This window comes from Polypterus senegalus, chromosome 14 (assembly GCF_016835505.1).
Source record: "Polypterus senegalus isolate Bchr_013 chromosome 14, ASM1683550v1, whole genome shotgun sequence".
NCBI lineage: Eukaryota > Metazoa > Chordata > Cladistia > Polypteriformes > Polypteridae > Polypterus > Polypterus senegalus.
Window position 1 is genome coordinate 36251773 of NC_053167.1, and position 17707 is coordinate 36269479.

Here is a 17707-nt window from a genome sequence, read left to right on the forward strand (position 1 = left end):
TTCTGTTATTGTTCAATTTGTGAATTGCTTAGAGCAAAATAGTATGTTTCAAAAGCAAATACATAACCTTAATGGTATTATTTTCTAGAAAGTCAGACTCAGAGTGAAAAATCGTTTTTTTATATATTAATGGGATATCGTGCAAAAGGAATGAGTGGTGTGTGTTAAATGGTCATATTTCCTTTCATAGAAAGACGTTAAAATGGGTCATCCTGAAGTTTCAAGCCATTATTGTAAGAATTCCATTAGTAATTGATAAAATATTTGTATTTTGCTTTGTTATCATGAGACTACGTTAAACCACTGTATACTGAATAAAAATAAATTGCAGATGGCAAGTATGTGGTCTTGATTCGTAATTTCCAGCATCACAACTACATGCAGGGTTTCTCGCATACATCTTCAGTGGTGGAAGCTTTCTCAACTATCAGTTGCAGCCACAGTGCTGACTGGTGAACCCCACCTAACAACCTCCTCTTTGGTGATTATAATGGTCCTGATGTGCACCATGCCAAAGGGGGAGGTTTTTACTTTTAGACATGTAACTGCAATTGTCAGTAAACCAAACAAACATTCATAATATGGTTAGTTGCCAAGCAGTTAACAGCGCTTGATCGAATAAGGGGGCAGTGCTTTCATATTGTTTTAATCTTAATGAACCTTTTAGAACAGTGAAAGGCAACCTTTTTCGAGTTGCGGCCCACTAAGTCCAAAAATCTTCTTTCGCGGCGCACCTGAGGGACTGCCCATAAATAAAGTCGTGACGACACAATCTATGGACAATCGCCAATAAAAACAGTTAATTTTACAAGTTTGAAAGACATTTTATTAATAAAGGAATCAAAGGATAAATCTTAAATTGAATTAATGTGAACGTTGAGATTGTTTTTCAGCACATATGAGACTGATGTGAGGATCAATTACGCGCATTTCCTTGTCGATCATTTGAAGTCTCTCGCGTTTCTTAGACTTCATTTCCGTAAGTGTTCCTTTATCTGTTTTTCCAACATAAAATATTTTTTTAAACGTTATCTTTTTAATCAACCTAAAGTTCAAAAACACTAGCAATTTTAAATATTTTACGAACGTTTTCGCGGTGCCCCTAGAAAATTCCACGGCGCACCAGTTGCCCGACAATGTTTTTAGAACTACACCATGCTTTCTGTGACATGTAAAAAAATAACGGCAACTAGGGCTAGAAAATGAACCTTCTGTCATTTTTCATTGAATGGAGATTGTGAAGGTGAGTGTGGCTCACCTTGAGAGTTCAGACTGCTATAGAGTAGAGCATAGAGTAGTTTGAGGTCCAAAGTTAGCCAAGAAATCAAAGCAACACCAAAGTGTAAAAGTATTTTTATACTGTATATTATAATCAAAATATTCTATATTTGAAATAAAGGGAACTTTGTAATGAATGAATGTTTATAATGGTTCAGAGTAAAGTGTGTCCTGACATAGTGCATAACTATTACGATGGGTAGCTTTTAAGTTTTCGAGCACATCGTTATTCTTACTGGAGCGTTTATTACTCCAAAAGGGTTATTCCCTGGAATCCATTTCTGTCATTTTTTGTTTTTTATTTTGACATATTGAAAATGGTAGATTAATTGTAATATTTAGTTTCTTTTAAGGGTGACACTTTGTTTCTTCATTTGTTTATCATTTCTAGGACATTGTGAGGTAGGGTCAAACAGAATTGTGAAGTGCGGCATGTGACAGCAATGGATCGAAGGTATAAAGAGCAGTGGCAAGCAATCTCTGGTTGTCAAAAGATTGTGGACAATGGCAAACGTTCTACCTTCTGCTCTTTTTGCTGATATAATCTTTGGTTTTTGACACAGTATTCTGAATTTTCACATCTAAAATTGTGTGCTTTGGTTTTGATGTCTTGGTTATTAGTTCACTTTCTGGTTACTGACTATGTCTGTCTACTCAATTACATTTCAAAGACTCCCAATCTTTTTTTTCTAAAAAGTTGTTAATTTCCACCTTTGAAAACAAAAGCAAAAAATTGTGGCAAAGATAGATTTTACTGCATTAAAAAACCGTATGGAATATTAAACACTTCAGAAAGAATAACAAATAGATCATTTTATAGACTATGATAACAATAACTATATGGACAGTATGGCTACATAAAATCATGTGTAGCAGCAAAGGTACAGCACGGCATAATGAATAAGCTTGGTTTTAAAGTACAATTGATTTGTGCTGTTCCAGCACTGTGTATATTTTGCTATCAAAACACTCTTTTATCATTAAAGTTGTAGTATATTGTAATGAATAACTGGAATGTGGTGTTAGTTTCACATTTTAACAACACAACAATTTTAAAGAAGTTTTGTCATCGTCATTTGCTAGCTCAATTTAATATATTTCCAAAAAAAATTTAAAAAAAAAATGTTCACTTGGCTTTTAGAAGCATTATTTTCCCTTGGGGAGCGTAGTGGAAAGAAATTAGTATCTCGTGCTTCCGACTTGCTGAATTTAAACCTTTGACATTTCAGATTCATTGGAAAGCATGCTGGGAGTCTCCACATTAAATGGTAAGAATTGTGATTTTGTTTCACCAATATCAATAACAATATCTTAAGCACTGACATTTGTCATTATTTTTAGCCTTGTGCTATTAGACAAAGTAATTTTTTTCCACTTAACATTTGAATTAAAAACGTAAACAGCAGAAAATATGCACCACTGCACTTTAATGCACTTGAATATGCAGTCTTTATTCTGTTGATATGGCACAGAGCAGGAGTGCTAAAGTTGGAGCCGCAGAGGTTGCTGGACTTGGCTCCAGTTTTTTTTAGTAATTTCAGCTGAAGCAACGTTTTTGTGCTTCATGTCAGTTCACTAACTTCTTAACTGTTAATTGCTTCATTTTGTATAAATTCACTGTTTTTAATTGCTTCATTTATTTTTAGACTGCATCCAGTTAACACAAATGACAAAGGAACCAGCAGCTCACAGTCTAACTTGGCTCCACTTTCACTATACTTGTGTTTATTCTTATGTATTTTAAACAAACATTTTGAAAGAAATGTAAGACTAAAAAATGAAACACTGAGAGTTACTTGAATGAATCATTTGGATGATTATTTTGTGAAAACAAAAATCTGCAGCATAAGAATGATCTGAAGTGGCAGAATGAAAGTACTAGCATGTAGTAAAATGAAATAACAAGTTCCATTATTGGGAAGGATTGGCTTCTTATTAAGCAATTTGATGGGAGCACAAAACCACTACGACGCCCTGGAACCAAACGTGAACCCCCCCTGCCATGAGTGTAAAGTTTCCATTTAGCACTAAGCAGCCTGATATACGGTATGCTTCCAATCAAGACAAGACATAAAACGCAAAAAAGACATAACAGACATCTGCTTGTTGTATTCTTGACCTGGTCTAAGAAAAATGTAACCCCTATAGTGTTTAATTTCTGATCATATCAGATATCTGCTGACTTTATATAACATGAAAGCAACAGTTTTCATAAGGAAAACGGATTCTCTGACATGCATTTTGTCACTGATTCATACAATTTAAATACTTTCTCATCAGGCAGGGCTGACATGCTTTCATACTGTCTGTTATTAAGCAGCTGAAGTGAATATTCACAGGTTGTTTTCAGAAACGGATGAAAATACGTGAGGCTATATACTATGTCGGGCTTATATCATAGAGTAGAATGCTCAGAAGATGTTTGGTGGTCAGATGGCCTCAGAGTCTAGAATTGTGCAGTGTCTGATTTTGTCTACGACTTTTGTATTGTTATATCTGACCTTAGACTCCCCAAAGGTTTATTTTCTCCAGGAAAGTTGCTCACTAGAGTTTGTTTTGCTCTCCATTGTCATCTGGTCATATGTGAAATATGGTTTTAATGGACTTATAATGTTAGGATCTATTTATCTTAATCAGTATAATTTGTTTTATTTTATATTTGTCTTAATCTGTATTTTTGTGTGTATATCAGGTAAATTGTATAATTTGTAATATATACAGCAGGTAAAATAAGTATTGAACACATCAACGATTTTCTCAGTAATACTAGCGGGCTTTTCCCCCTGCTCGCTTTGCTCGCCAACCCCCCTTGGCCTAGTGCTACATGCCAGCCACTTAACATCTCTGCTGCTCGCGTATGTGGATTTCACTTTCGCCAAACAACAAATCTTTTAATTCTCGCGGATAAACCTCTTCATTGGGAAGAAACGCTACTTTTCCCTAATGGCAACACAAATTAGACGATCTACAAGTCTTCAACTTAAAGTTTAAATCCGAACAATATATTCAATCTCTCTTCGCTGTTATTTCACCGAGTAACAATTTCCGTTTGCTTGCGCTAATGCGATCTTTACTATCATTTTTTTGAGACTTTCGAATTTTAGTACTTTCTTTATCTCTAACCTGCTTTGTATGTGTATCGTACCAATATTTTAGAATTTTTTACAACGCTGTACTTTGTCATCTACTCTTTGTCTTTTATTTCCGGCCCTGGGCTTGGTTAAATCTCTTGGCACAAAGTCTCGTCTCGCAGGACATGAAGGTATCTCTCTGAAAAACTCACGTCTTTCCCAGGCTTAAAAGTCTCGTCTCATCCCAGGATTTTTTTATTGTAATAGAGAGATATTTCTAATGGGGCTACTGACATGAAATTTTCACCAGCTATCGGTAACAACCCAAGTAATCCACACATACAAAGAAATCAAAACAAATAAGTCCAAACACTTTATTACACATAACTTAATGTTTGGACTTATTTGTTTTGATATCTTTGTATGTGTGGATTACTTGGGTTGTTACCGATATCTGGTGAAAATTTCATGTCCAATAGAAATATATTCACTGTGAAAAACGTTGTCGCATTCAATACTTATTTTCCCCATTGAATTTTAACTATGATTGTGATAAACCAATAAACACTAATTAGGTCAATTGGCAACATGAGTGAGTATAAAAAGAGCTTCTCAGAGTGGCAGTGTCTCTCAGAAGCCAAGATGGGTAGAGGATCACCAATTCCCACAATGTTGCGCAGAAAGATAGTGGAGCAATATCAGAAAGTTGTTACCTAGCGAAAAATTGCAAAGACTTTGCATCTATCATCATCAACTGTGCATAACATCATCCAAAGATTCAGAGAATCTGGAACAATCTCTGTGCGTAAGGGTCAAGGCCGTAAAACCATACTGGATGCCCGTGATCTCCGGGCCCTTAAACGACACTGCACCACAAACAGGAATGCTACTGTAAAGGAAATCACAGAATGGGCTCAGGAATACTTCGAGAAACCATTGTCAGTGAACACAATCCACCGTGCCATCCGCCGTTGCCAGCTGAAACTCTACAGTGCAAAGTAGAAGCCATTTCTAAGCAAGATCCACAAGCTCAGGCGTTGTCACTGGACCAGGGATCATTTGAAATGGAGTGTGGCAAAATGGAAGACTGTTCTGTGGTCAGACGAGTCACGATTCGAAGTTCTTTTTGGAAATCTGGGACGCCATGTCATCCGGACCAAAGAGGACAAGGACAACCCAAGTTGTTATCAACGCTCAGTTCAGAAGCCTGCATCTCTGATGGTATGGGGTTGCATGAGTGCGTGTGGCATGGGCAGCTTGCATGTCTGGAAAGGCACCATCAATGCAGAAAAATATATTCAGGTTCTAGAACAACATATGCTCCCATCCAGACGTCATCTCTTTCAGGGAAGACCCTGCATTTTTCAACAAGATAATGCCAGACCACATTCTGCATCAAACACAACATCATGGCTGCGTAGGAGAAGGATCCGGGTACTGAAATGGCCAGTCTGCAGTCCAGATCTTTCACCTATAGAGAACATTTGGCGCATCATAAAGAGGAAGGTGCGACAAAGAAGGCCCAAGACGATTGAACACTTAGAGGCCTGTAGTAGACAAGAATGAGAGAGCATTCCTATTTCTAAACTTGAGAAACTGGTCTCCTCGGTCCTCAGACGTCTGTTGAGTGTTGTAAGAAGAAGGGGAGATGCCACACAGTGGTGAAAATGGCCTTGTCCCAACTTCTTTGGGATTTGTTGACATCATGAAATTCTGAATCAACATATTTTTCCCTTAAAATGATACATTTTCTCAGTTTAAACTTTTGTTCCATGATTTATGTTCTATTCTGAATAAAATATTAGAAGTTGGCACCTCCCCATCATTGCATTCAGTTTTTATTCACGATTTGTATAGTGTCCCAACTTTTTTGGAATCCGGTTTGTAAATAAAATTGTGATTTACAGTTGTATGCAGCCGAATAACAGAAACCTGACTAAATAACAGAAATGGAGATGAGTATAACATAAATGGAAGGATAAGCAAACAGAAAAGGGAGAGAGGTTGCCATTTATGTAAAACATAATTTGAATACACGTCTTCTTCAATTGGATGATGAGCCACATCATAGTGAAGACATCTGGATTCGATTAGAAAGCATTATGGATAGAGATCTTATTTTAGCAGTGTGTTATAAAGCAGGTAGTACTTTTAATGTCTATCTTTTTTATAATGATAAAGAGACAAGTGAAGAGGGAGTTATTATAGTCAAAGAGGACGTTTATTATTCAAATGTTAAATGGGCTAACCTTCCAAAGAGCAAAATACAAGAGCTGTAGATTTTTGAGATAATTAATGATTATTTATTTATTCATTCTTAAACACCAATGAGAGGTGAAACTTGTCCAGATTTTTTTTTTTTTAATTGTAATAACCAGGATAAAATTCAGAGTATAAAGGGGATTGAATCATTAGGGTTAGGTATATAGTATAGTATAGTATAATACATTTGTCAAGTTGAACTTTAGTGGGGAAAATTTTGAACAGAAATGGTAAAGTCTGAAAGCGATAAATTGGGATAAGCTTTTAAGTGAAGAAACAGACAAGTAGCAGTGGAATGTGTTTAAAAAAACATTTTGCATATAATGCAGGGTAAGTTCATTACAAACGTTGTAAGTAGTGAGAAATGAAGGAAAACTCTACGGTGGGTAAATAAGGGGATAAAAAAGAAACTGTAAAGGGAAAAAAAAACGGCTATGTAAGGAATATAAGACTAATAACTCAAATTCTAGTCATAGGGCTTATGAGTAACCACTGAAAAAGTATACTAATGAATCTAAAAGGTATTTAGAGAGAAATATTGCAGGAGAGGGTGGCGCAGTGCGTAGCACTGCTGCCTCACAATTAGAAGACCCGGGTTCGCTTCCCGGGTCCTCCCTGCGTGGAGTTTTGCATGTTGTCCCGAGTGTGCGTGGGTTTCCTCCAACAGGCCAAATACATGCAGGATGGGTGCATTGGTGATTCTAAATTGTCCGTAATGTGCGTGCTTGGTGTGTGTGCCCTGCGGTGGGCTGGCGCCCGGCCCAATGTATGTTTCCTGCCTTGTGCCCTGTGTTGGCTGGGATTGGTTCCAGCAGACCCCTGTGGTGACCCTGTTGTTAGGATATAGCGGGTTGGATAATGGATGGATGGATATTGAAGGAGAGCGTAAAGCTGACCCTAAGACATTCTTTCAGTATTGTAATAGTGAAATAACAGTCACAAGGAGGAGGTGACTTGTCTCAGGAATAGGAAAAGGGAATTAAAACATAGAGACAGAGACAGAGAAACAGTGAATGCTCTAAACTTGCATTTTTTTGTAGTTTTCAAATATGAAGAAGTGGTTAACCTCCCAGCAGTAACAGGAAATACTAAGGAGATACTCTGTGATTTAGAAATTGTAGATAAAATAGGCTGAAATCAAACCAATCATCAGGACCATTTATCCTATAGTACTTATGGAGGTTGGTAAGTACAGTACATACAGTATATAAATCCTTGAATCCTATTTTTCAAAAGTCACTGTGTACAGAGGAAATTTCCTAATGACTGTAAAATAGCAAATATGATCCTATCATATACAAAGGGAGGTTGGGTAAATCCATGTAACTATAGCCCAGTAAGCTTAATGCGCCTCACAGGTAAAGTAATGGAAGGAGTTATTAAGGAAAAGACTGAGCATCACATCACTAAAAACAGGAATGTTTGTCAGCATGAATTCAAGTGGTGTTTTAGTTATATGCTGAAATTCTGTAAGGAAGCAACAAGGCCTGTCCAGGGTTTATTTCTGCCTTGTGCCCTATAATAGCTGGGATATTCTTAGACACTCCAGTCTGGATTAAGCCAGTTAGAAAATGACATGACATTAGAACGTTTTTCTTCACATGGGGAGCTTTGGAGCAGATTAATACATCTCTGAGTAGTTTGGTGAAGAGTAGAACTTTAATGGCCCTTAAAACTCCACTTAATATTATTTGGAAAAGTTAGGTGAATAGGTTTGGCAGGTTTTGTTGGGCCGGATTTTAAATTAACATTGAGGCCATCCACTAATTCCCTGGCAAAAATGTTAGATATAAAGCACCAAGCCAGAGGCTTATAGGTATCTCTAAATCTGCTCGGGGCCTTTCCTGCACAGCAGCCACTCTGGTAAGTAAAAAAAGAAATTGCCCTTGATGTGAGGAGTCTGGTTCCAGAGCCAATACTGTCCTTGGTACACTTTTTGAAGGTCCAGGGTGAGTCGCATGTCTGAAATATCTTACCGATGCATTCACCAAACAGTACGAGTCACACATCCTGAGCGTGTACGACAAGCTGCTGGATTCTGGGGAGAGATGCGAGTTGTTTCCCACTGCTTTATGCTCCTCTTACAACCACTGACACAAACAGAACTCTGGAAGTGAAAAAGGTCCAAACACGTGTGTCCAAGCTCAACAGAAGCAAAATTCATGCTTTAGTGACACTGAAAAACTTGGTCTGCTAAACTGGACAGGGTGAGGAATATTTCCAGTGTGACTAAGAGCAGCAGGAAGAGCTAATAGACTGTTAGCTTAAGAGGAAAAATAGATAAGACACTGACACAGTTCTGGCGTGATTTAGAAAAGGAATACCCTGACGTGCTAGCTATTGAATCCACAGTACCTACTTGTGTGAAGTGACACAACTCAAAGCCCAGCAAAACAACAGAGTCAGTAGAGAACAGCCATATTATCCCCATTGCCACAGAAGTCTCAAAAACTTGGGGAAAGCAAACACACACAATTGTCTCATTAAAGGAAGATGAATCAGCTTGGTAAGTCTGATGCTGTTTTTCACCCACAAACAGTTAATTGTGTTTTAATTGAGAATGGATTATTGTTGTAATATCAAGTTTAATAGGATTACTAATAATTTTTAATAATAGTTAAACAGCTGTTTAAATCAACAAATTAAAAATGTGGATTGATGTTAATGAGAGAATATTTGAGTTATATTGAGAATCTGTGGAGGTAAACAAGCCAAAAAGACTGGTCTTCCTGCTCCAAGATGTAATGGAGAGATGTACAACGGGCGTTCAATAATTTATCTACCTCAGTAGAAAAGAAAGGAGTTTTAAAAAAATGCTTCTTTTATTTTTCTCTATAGCCCTCTGATAGCTCCACACACTTCATCCACTTTTTCTGCAATGACTTTAACCCCTTTGAAAAAAAAAAACAAAAAAAAACAGGATATCACAGAGGCCTTGACATCTTCATCACTTGAAAACCGCTGTCCATGGAGATAATCTGAGGGAGCCAGGTCAGGACTGTAGGGTGGGTGGTTCAGGTGCCGGAACCCACATTCTCAGATGGCAGACTGTGACTGACGTGACATGTGAACCAGCGCATTGTCGTGAAGAAGCTTCCTTGATTTGCATGAGGACTCTCCTGATATCCTGACCCTTGGAATATTAGACTCGCACTGTGCATGAGTAACCTTGAGATGTTTTACAACATACCCAGGCTTGTTTCGACATGCTTGCTGTTTTCTTTCATACTCAGGCAGATAAATTATTGAACATCACTCATATTTACTCCATAGTGTAGTTATCATTTGCCACAATAACGAAACTTTGTTTACTGGGTGTTCTGATATTTAATATACTGTAGACAGCAGCTCTTCAATAAACAAAGGCTGTTTGAAACTCCTCAGCACAGTAGATAGATAGATAGATAGATAGATAGATATTTTATTAATCCCAAGGGGAAATTCACAATTAAAATTCACAAAATACAGTATGACAGTACACAGAGATATGTAGATCACATGATGGCTGTAAGTGATAGTCACTTAGCATGTGAACTGTGACCTACAAATACACTTTTGGACCACAAAGATTCATACACTCCATTGCAGACTAACAAGTTTACTTATCTCGCTGTATTTCAGGACATCTTACTCCCCAACAGATCATGTGTAAAAGCCCTTGACTTGCTAAATTTGTGATAAAGTCTTGTTGCAGATACTGGTAACACTGAGCACTCATGTTGGGAAAATTCTAATTCTAGTTCAAGTAAACGGTAATACAATACCAACAAAGACATACACAAGCTCATTTTACAGTGTTGGAACAATCCAAAATGTAATTAGGTTGAGAAACATTTGTAGTAATTACATTCATTACATTTTTCTTTCTATTACAGACATCTGTAGTAATGCATTTTATTATTACATGCAATACAAAATATATTCCAATAGATAGTGCACTGCAAATGTTAACGCTGAGGTTGATTATTTAGATTTCAACTTGTCTTAGAAAGGTAGCACAGGTAGTATATATACAAGGTGAGACACAAAAGTAACCGGATTGGTACAAAAAAAACCAAACAAAACCATTTATTGATGAATTCCAGTATTCTAAACATTGTCACCTTCTATTTCCTCCCCCTCCCAATCTCTACACTGCTCTATACGTATCTTCCATTGATTGAAACAGCGTGGAAATCTTCTTGCTTGAGGCGTTTCAACAGGCTTGCCGTCTTTGTCTTCACTTCATCCATTGAATAAAAATTTGTTCCCTTCAGGTCACTTTTGAATTTTAGGAACAAGTAAAAAAATCACAGGGAGCTAAATGGGGCGCATTGGGAGGATGATCGAGAGCAGGAATGTTTTGTCAGTCAAAAACTGCTTTACGGAAGAAGCATTGTATGCATTTTCACCCGACATTATCGCGGCAACTCGTGTAGCGATTGTTGTGCAAATACTGACTGGACTAATCACAGGATATACCAGTCGGCGGTTTGAGAGGGCGTGTAGGAGGGGGATATACTTCGATTATTCACGTCTAGCCAACCTCCAGATGGATTTCCAGGAAACCTCCAAGCCCAGTCTGGTTATTTTTATGTCTCGCCTCATACAGTTTGACTGACAGTCAGTATGGAGAAGCTGTGTGCGTGGCAAAGATGCTGTACTCCACTCCATGTGCACTGCTGTTGACTTCTTTTCAAATCTTACATTTGGGCTGGGTGATATAAACTTAAATTGGTAAATTGAACATTTTGACACATATTACGATATTCAGTACTTCTCAATATGTTCTCAAAAACACATTAAAGATTGAATATCAGCGCCATATAGACAGAGCCCAAAACGTTTTCGATACTGAGTCCAAAACCTGGTATATTTTCTAACAATAATAATATTGAAATATCAGAAATGTAACCATTTCCTGAGTAGCTGTGTCTTAACATGTTATTTATTTATTTTTTGATCAATCATTTTTGTTTCTAGCGTTTTATATCTGCCCTTCTTGTTTTTTAGCCTGTCTTGCTGGCATTTGTTACTGCCAGTGAGTAAACATGGCACTGTGTCTCTTTCACTCTTTTTGACTGTTTTATACTGTGTAAGGAAACACAAAACTCCTGATTTATTACCATCCTAGTCACTGGTTATAATACATGCACACATGAAACTTATATCACAGACACACATACTGTACATGGTTTTATGAAATGGACGGATGAGGGCTTACACTGTGCAGACGTCACACTTCTGCTGTGAGTATTGGAGTACCGAGATTTTGAGGGCTCAGGTTAAGTGGGTGAAAGTTTATATTGCTCTGTGGTTACTCACTGCCATTGTTATTTTCTACAAAAATAACAACAACAACATTTATTTATATAGCACATTTTTATACACACAGTAGCTCAAAGTGCTTTACATAATAAAGAATAGAAAAATAAAAGACACAATAAGAAAATAAAATAAGTCAACATTAATTAACATAGAATAAGAGTAAAGTCCAATGGCCAGGGTGGACAGAAAAAACAAAAAAAAACTCCAGACGGCTGGAGAAAAAAAAAAATCTGTAGGGATTCCAGACCATTAGACTGCCCAGTCCCCTCTGGGCATTCTACCTAACATAAATGAAACAGTCCTCTTTAGATTTAGGGTTCTCACAGAAGGACTTGATGATGATGATGGTCACGTAGACGTCTGCCTTTTAATCCATCCATCATTGTTGGAGCATCATGATGCTTTGAGTAGGTGGTGGTGGCGCAGGCTGCCACCACAGAGAAACCGGAAAAAGAAACAGAAGAGAGAGTTGGGGTCAGTACGGATTTTAGAGCCACCATGAATAGTTGTTATAATGAATTGAACATACAGAGTATCAGGATTAAGTTAAATTGAAGTTATAGAAAGGTCATGTTAAAGTAATGTGTTTTTAGCAGTTTTTTAAAGTGCTCTACTGTATTAGCCTGGCGAATTCCTATTGGCAGGCTATTCCAGATTTTAGGTGCATAGCAGCAGAAGGCCGCCTCACCACTTCTTTTAAGTTTTGTTCTTGGAATTCTAAGGAGACACTCATTTGAGGATCTGAGGTTACGATTTGGAATATAAGGTGTCAGACATTCTGATATATAAGATGGGGCGAGATTATTTAAGGCTTTATAAACCATAAGCAGTATTTTAAAGTCAATTCTGAATGACACAGGTAACCAGTGTAGTGACATCAAAACTGGAGTAATGTGTTCAGATTTTCTTTTCCTAGTTAGGATTCTAGCAGCTGCATTCTGCACTCGTTGCAAACGATTTATGTCTTTTTTGGGTAGTCCTGAGAGGAGTGCATTACAGTAATCTAGTCGACTGAAAACAAACGCGTGAACTAATTTCTCAGCATCTTTCAATGATATAAGAGGTCTAACTTTACTTATGTTTCTTAAGTGAAAAAATGCTGTCCTAGTGATCTGATTAATATGTGATTTAAAATTCAGATTACAGTCAACAATCACCCCTAAGCTTTTTACCTCCGTCTTGACTTTTAATCCTAATGTATCCAGTTTATTTCTAATAGCCTCATTGTATTCATTATTGCCAATCACTAAGATTTCAGTTTTCTCTTTATTTAACTTGAGAAAATTACTATTCATCCATTCAGAAATACCAGTAAGACATTGTGTTAGTGAATCAAGAGAATCAGGGTCATTAGGTGCTATTGATAAGTACAGCTGTGTGTCATCAGCATAGCTGTGGTAGCTCACGTTGTGCCCTGAGATAATCTGACCTAATGGAAGCATGTAGATTGAGAAGAGCAGCGGACCCAGGATAGAGCCTTGTGGAACACCATATCGGATATCATGTGCATATCTTGCTGAACACCAAACATTTTATGAAACTTTGCTTAGTGGGGGACTCATTTTGATGGGGCATCAGCAGGAGGCCATGTTGCAGATGCTGCACCTGCCTGAATGGATTCTTCATATGCAATAACGTGTTCTGTCTTTAGGTGTTGTACAGCTTGAACTGTCCTCCCAGGTAAAACCAACCAGTTTCCAAATACTCTTCTGATCCCTGCTCTTTTTACACCCCTATTGCCATCAGGGAATGTGGGTAGAATTAACATTGATACGGTTACAAACATCGCAGACAATTTTATGAAATTATTTTTAATGTTCAGAAAAAGTTGTAGAAAATCAAGTAAATGTGCTGAACAATCCAATATTGGCTTTTCTTCTTTAATATTGACTTAAATCAGAATTAGTATCCAATTATTGAACTGGTAGCAGAGGCTCTTTACAAATCAGACCCTTTTACACGTTTATCAGTTTGCATTACTTCATACATAATCTCTCATTAGGCTGACAACATCTTTGAGTTCCTTGGAAAAACTCTTCACAACCTCCTGCTTGTTTGTATCTCATCCAGTCCCATCATATCATGTTTGATTATAATATCTACTTCCTGAAGTCATCCCTTCTGTCACCTAACTCTCCTGTATGGTCAGTCTTATTTCCAACAGCCATCCCTGTTACTAACCGCTTTACCTGGGCATAGGCATGTATTGTTCTATATGGAGATGATCGACCAGTTTTTGTAAATTACTTTAGATAAGTTCCTATGTGTAATAGTTTGTTAATTCCAGGTTTCTAGCAATTGTGGCACATAGTGCATATTTCCAAGCAGAAATCTATAAAATCAAGTATTATACTAACACAAGAAAGCAATTCACCTTCAAAGATTAATTCTCATTCCTAGTCAACATGAACCAAAAGCAACATCCTTCATCTGTCTCAGTCAAAAGATGGGTTGTAGAATTCCACCATGGCAGAACATGACTAGAAGATGATCCAAGGTCTGGCCAGTCTTTGACACTGACCACAATTGAAAATGTTGCCATTTTTTGAAATCCAGGAATGACACTGGAAATATCTATTGGGATTGGGATTATCAATCATTCAATTTTATTTTTATGAACATTTAAAGAAGGTCAAGAATGTTGGTTCCTGAAATGAAAAATCACAGGAATGTTCCAGGGAGAATCTCAAGCTAATCAGTTCAGACTTAAAAAGACGTAAAAAGAATTCCATAACCAAAGTTGGATACGTCACAATGACCCAAGTTTCAAACGACAACTGAAACAAAGGAAGCTTGGTTATTCTCCAACACCAAGGTCCAACTCTGTGCCAGAAGGATCATGCACACAGTTTGATGATGTTGAGGATGTATCCTAATTGATGACATTGATCACATGCCTCAAAACATCCATTTAAGTCTGGCCAATATTATGCTGATTTTGTTTGGCTTTTGTGGGAAAGCAGTGAGAAAAGCTGTTGGCTGTTTTCTCTTCTGCTTCACAACAATGCCCCTGTTCACACTGCACAGGCCGCAAAGGCTGTTCTGCAAAAGTGCTGTCCCCAGGGGATTCGCTGTGCCAATGATGAAGAAATCAAGAAGAGTCATTGTACAAGTAAGACAAATGGTTTATTTTGAGTTACATGGAAAAGCGTATCCGCAAATTAGTTGTGGAAGAGTGTATACGTGTTCATGGGGATTTATTTTAGAAATAAACTTTACTTGGCTTCACTGGTGTTGACCCTTGTAAAACAACAGTAGCTGCTCTCAGTTTTTGATGGGTCCTTCTGGGTGTCAGCAGTTCCTATGTTTAACTTTGTGATTGCTATGATTCCCTTTCCCTCCTCATCCTCTTAGTGGTTTGAGTCCTTATTTTATGTTCCAGGAAACCAATGTTCTGACTGTGCCATAAACCACAGGGAGGTCTCTCCTTACCAGATCTGAAAGAGTATCACCAGACCTTTGTGCTGCACTTACTCTGGTAGCTGGTCAAGCTTTCTTGACCCTCCACCCTGGTTTCCTACTAAGTCTTCAGGTTACCCTCTCCCAAAAATTAAATTAAATTAAATTGTACGTTTAAGGAGTAGTAAGTGCTACAACTTTCTTACATGACATAAAAAGGTTCTAGGAACTAGTTATATGGTCATACTGAAACCCACCACAAGACGAACCACCTGGATTGGGTCCCCGACTGCAGCGGTTGACACCTCAGTACCACACTGGAACAGTGTGAGGTATTTTACAGTGGCTGGAGTGCCAGTTCTGCCACTGACCCCCAAGTTTTCCCTGTAAGTTGGAGGGCTGAACCAGGTTAACGTCATATACAGGACAATGCAACTGCAGGTTAAGCGCCTTGCTCAAGGGCCCAACCTGGCGTTTACGGAAGTTGAACTGGCAGTCGCAGTTCCAAATATTTCTTGGTCTACTAGGGATGCCTATCCATTATTAGAGGCAGCAATTAAAAATAAGTGAGGAATGCATGCTGCACAAGATTATACCTTTGGAGAAATGTTAAGTATTGTAACTGTACTACCTTATAAAAGCACCAGGTGGAGATGTGAAAGCTTGAAGTGGTGCGTGGAGCTTCTATCAGAAATGACTTTTGTTCAAATCCCAGGCAAGTCCCAAGATGTAGGATTTAAGATGTTCACTCTTTAGACTTGTTCTGGTTTTAAACTGTTAGACTGTAACTCTTGAACATGATAAGCATTCTTCAGGCTTAGAAGAAGAAGAATATACCCTCAATGAAAATTCAAACAAAATGTTGTTAATAAAGGAAAAAAAAATGGCGGCAGTAGTAGTAGATGCATTGGCATTACAAATTATAATCAGAAAATACATAACTATAGATGGCAGTAATACTATAACTAAATACTCCACAAAAATATATACAATCCTCTTCGTAAATAATGATTTTAAACTATTACAGTGTAGTCTGATGTGTCTCTTTCAGGTTTACTTCCACGCAGAGAAAATGCAAAGTATATTTTGGTAGTGGAAAAAACAATAAGCTCTCTCCTTTAACATTAGTTTCATTCTTAGTAGCATAAACATTACTGTATATACTCGTGTTTAAGTTCTCCAACGGGTAAGTTGGGGCTTGATTTTACCATATAATTTCCAGTATTTTATAATGTCGGTCGTATAAGTCGATTGCGGAAAACTCGCACGCGCATTTCCACTTTAATCTCGACGCTTCTGCCGAGATTAGTCGACATGTTGACTTTATTCTCGTAGTTTATTTTGTGTCATAAACGTCATTTTAAAATCAATGTTTAATTTACTATATTTTCTCAAGCTCCGTCATAAGTAATGTAGCACATTAAATGCTTTGTGCTACGTGTTCCCTGAGCCATGTTACTTGGTACATGCTTCGTAAACTGACTTCCTCTCCTCATCCAATCAATTATGATATGCTAAGGCCCACCTGAGAGAGTAACGACAGAGCACACTGCCTTCTTTTTCTATTGTGCCTACGTGACCACACGGTAATTAATACTTGAACTATTCCGAAGCGACGTTTGCACTGTTTTGTGTTTTTTGTACAGTATCTCACACCCTCATACACCTTTATCCTAAGAGCATCCCTTACCTGTGATGGGTGATTCGATGAAAAGAAAATATGAAGCTAGTTTTAGAGAAGCTGGTGCGAGATTGGAGGAAGAAAGAAGATGTTAAAAAAAATAAATAAGTGTCGTATTTTTGAATGTGGATAAGTCGGATCTGATTTTATGATTGATTTTCGGGTTTCAAGACCTGACTAATACGCAAGCATACACGGTATTTGCTATTGACAAGGTTTTGATGGCTTGAGGCAGGCTGTTGAGGATGAATTGAGGCCCGGCTCACCAGGGTGCTGAGCAGCCATTCAGAAAGAACGTAAAAAAATGTTTGCTAGGAAGCTAATAGTCCAGCTGAGTGAAAATATAAATTATATTCAACGGGAAATGAAGGATGAAAGGACTCGCTGATGTAAACATTTTGAATGTTGTGTGTATGTGCTGAATGCTGAACAATATAAAATTAAATGTGATTTAGGTACGTAAATTTATTTTAAGTTCAAGTAATATTTTCACACAAATGCTTGTTTTACTTTATTTATTCTAATTATATTTTTATCTTTGTATGTATCATTTAAAAATGATTTTGATTTAACTTTGCCTAATAAGCTATTATGTTCAATATTCAGTTAGTAATGTGTTAAACCGAGAATGAAAAAAAAAATGAAATAGTGGTTAACGTTATTAACATCCTCAGTGGTGTTATTATGTCATTTATTATTATTAGCATTA

The 17707-nt window shown here is 37.4% G+C and overlaps 1 protein-coding gene across 3 annotated transcripts in view; it reads left to right on the plus strand.

Annotated features, from left to right (window-relative positions):
- stau1 (staufen double-stranded RNA binding protein 1) overlaps positions 1-17707 on the plus strand; it is a 159006-nt gene that overhangs the window by 135687 nt on the left and 5612 nt on the right. For 2 of the 3 annotated variants that reach the window (XM_039734929.1, XM_039734930.1), the window contains exon 17: positions 2508-2546. The gene's annotated coding sequence lies outside the window, so the exon portion shown is untranslated. Of the gene's footprint in view, positions 1-1669; positions 1733-2507; positions 2547-17707 lie in introns of all 3 variants that reach the window. The other variant, XM_039734931.1, reaches the window with a different exon arrangement.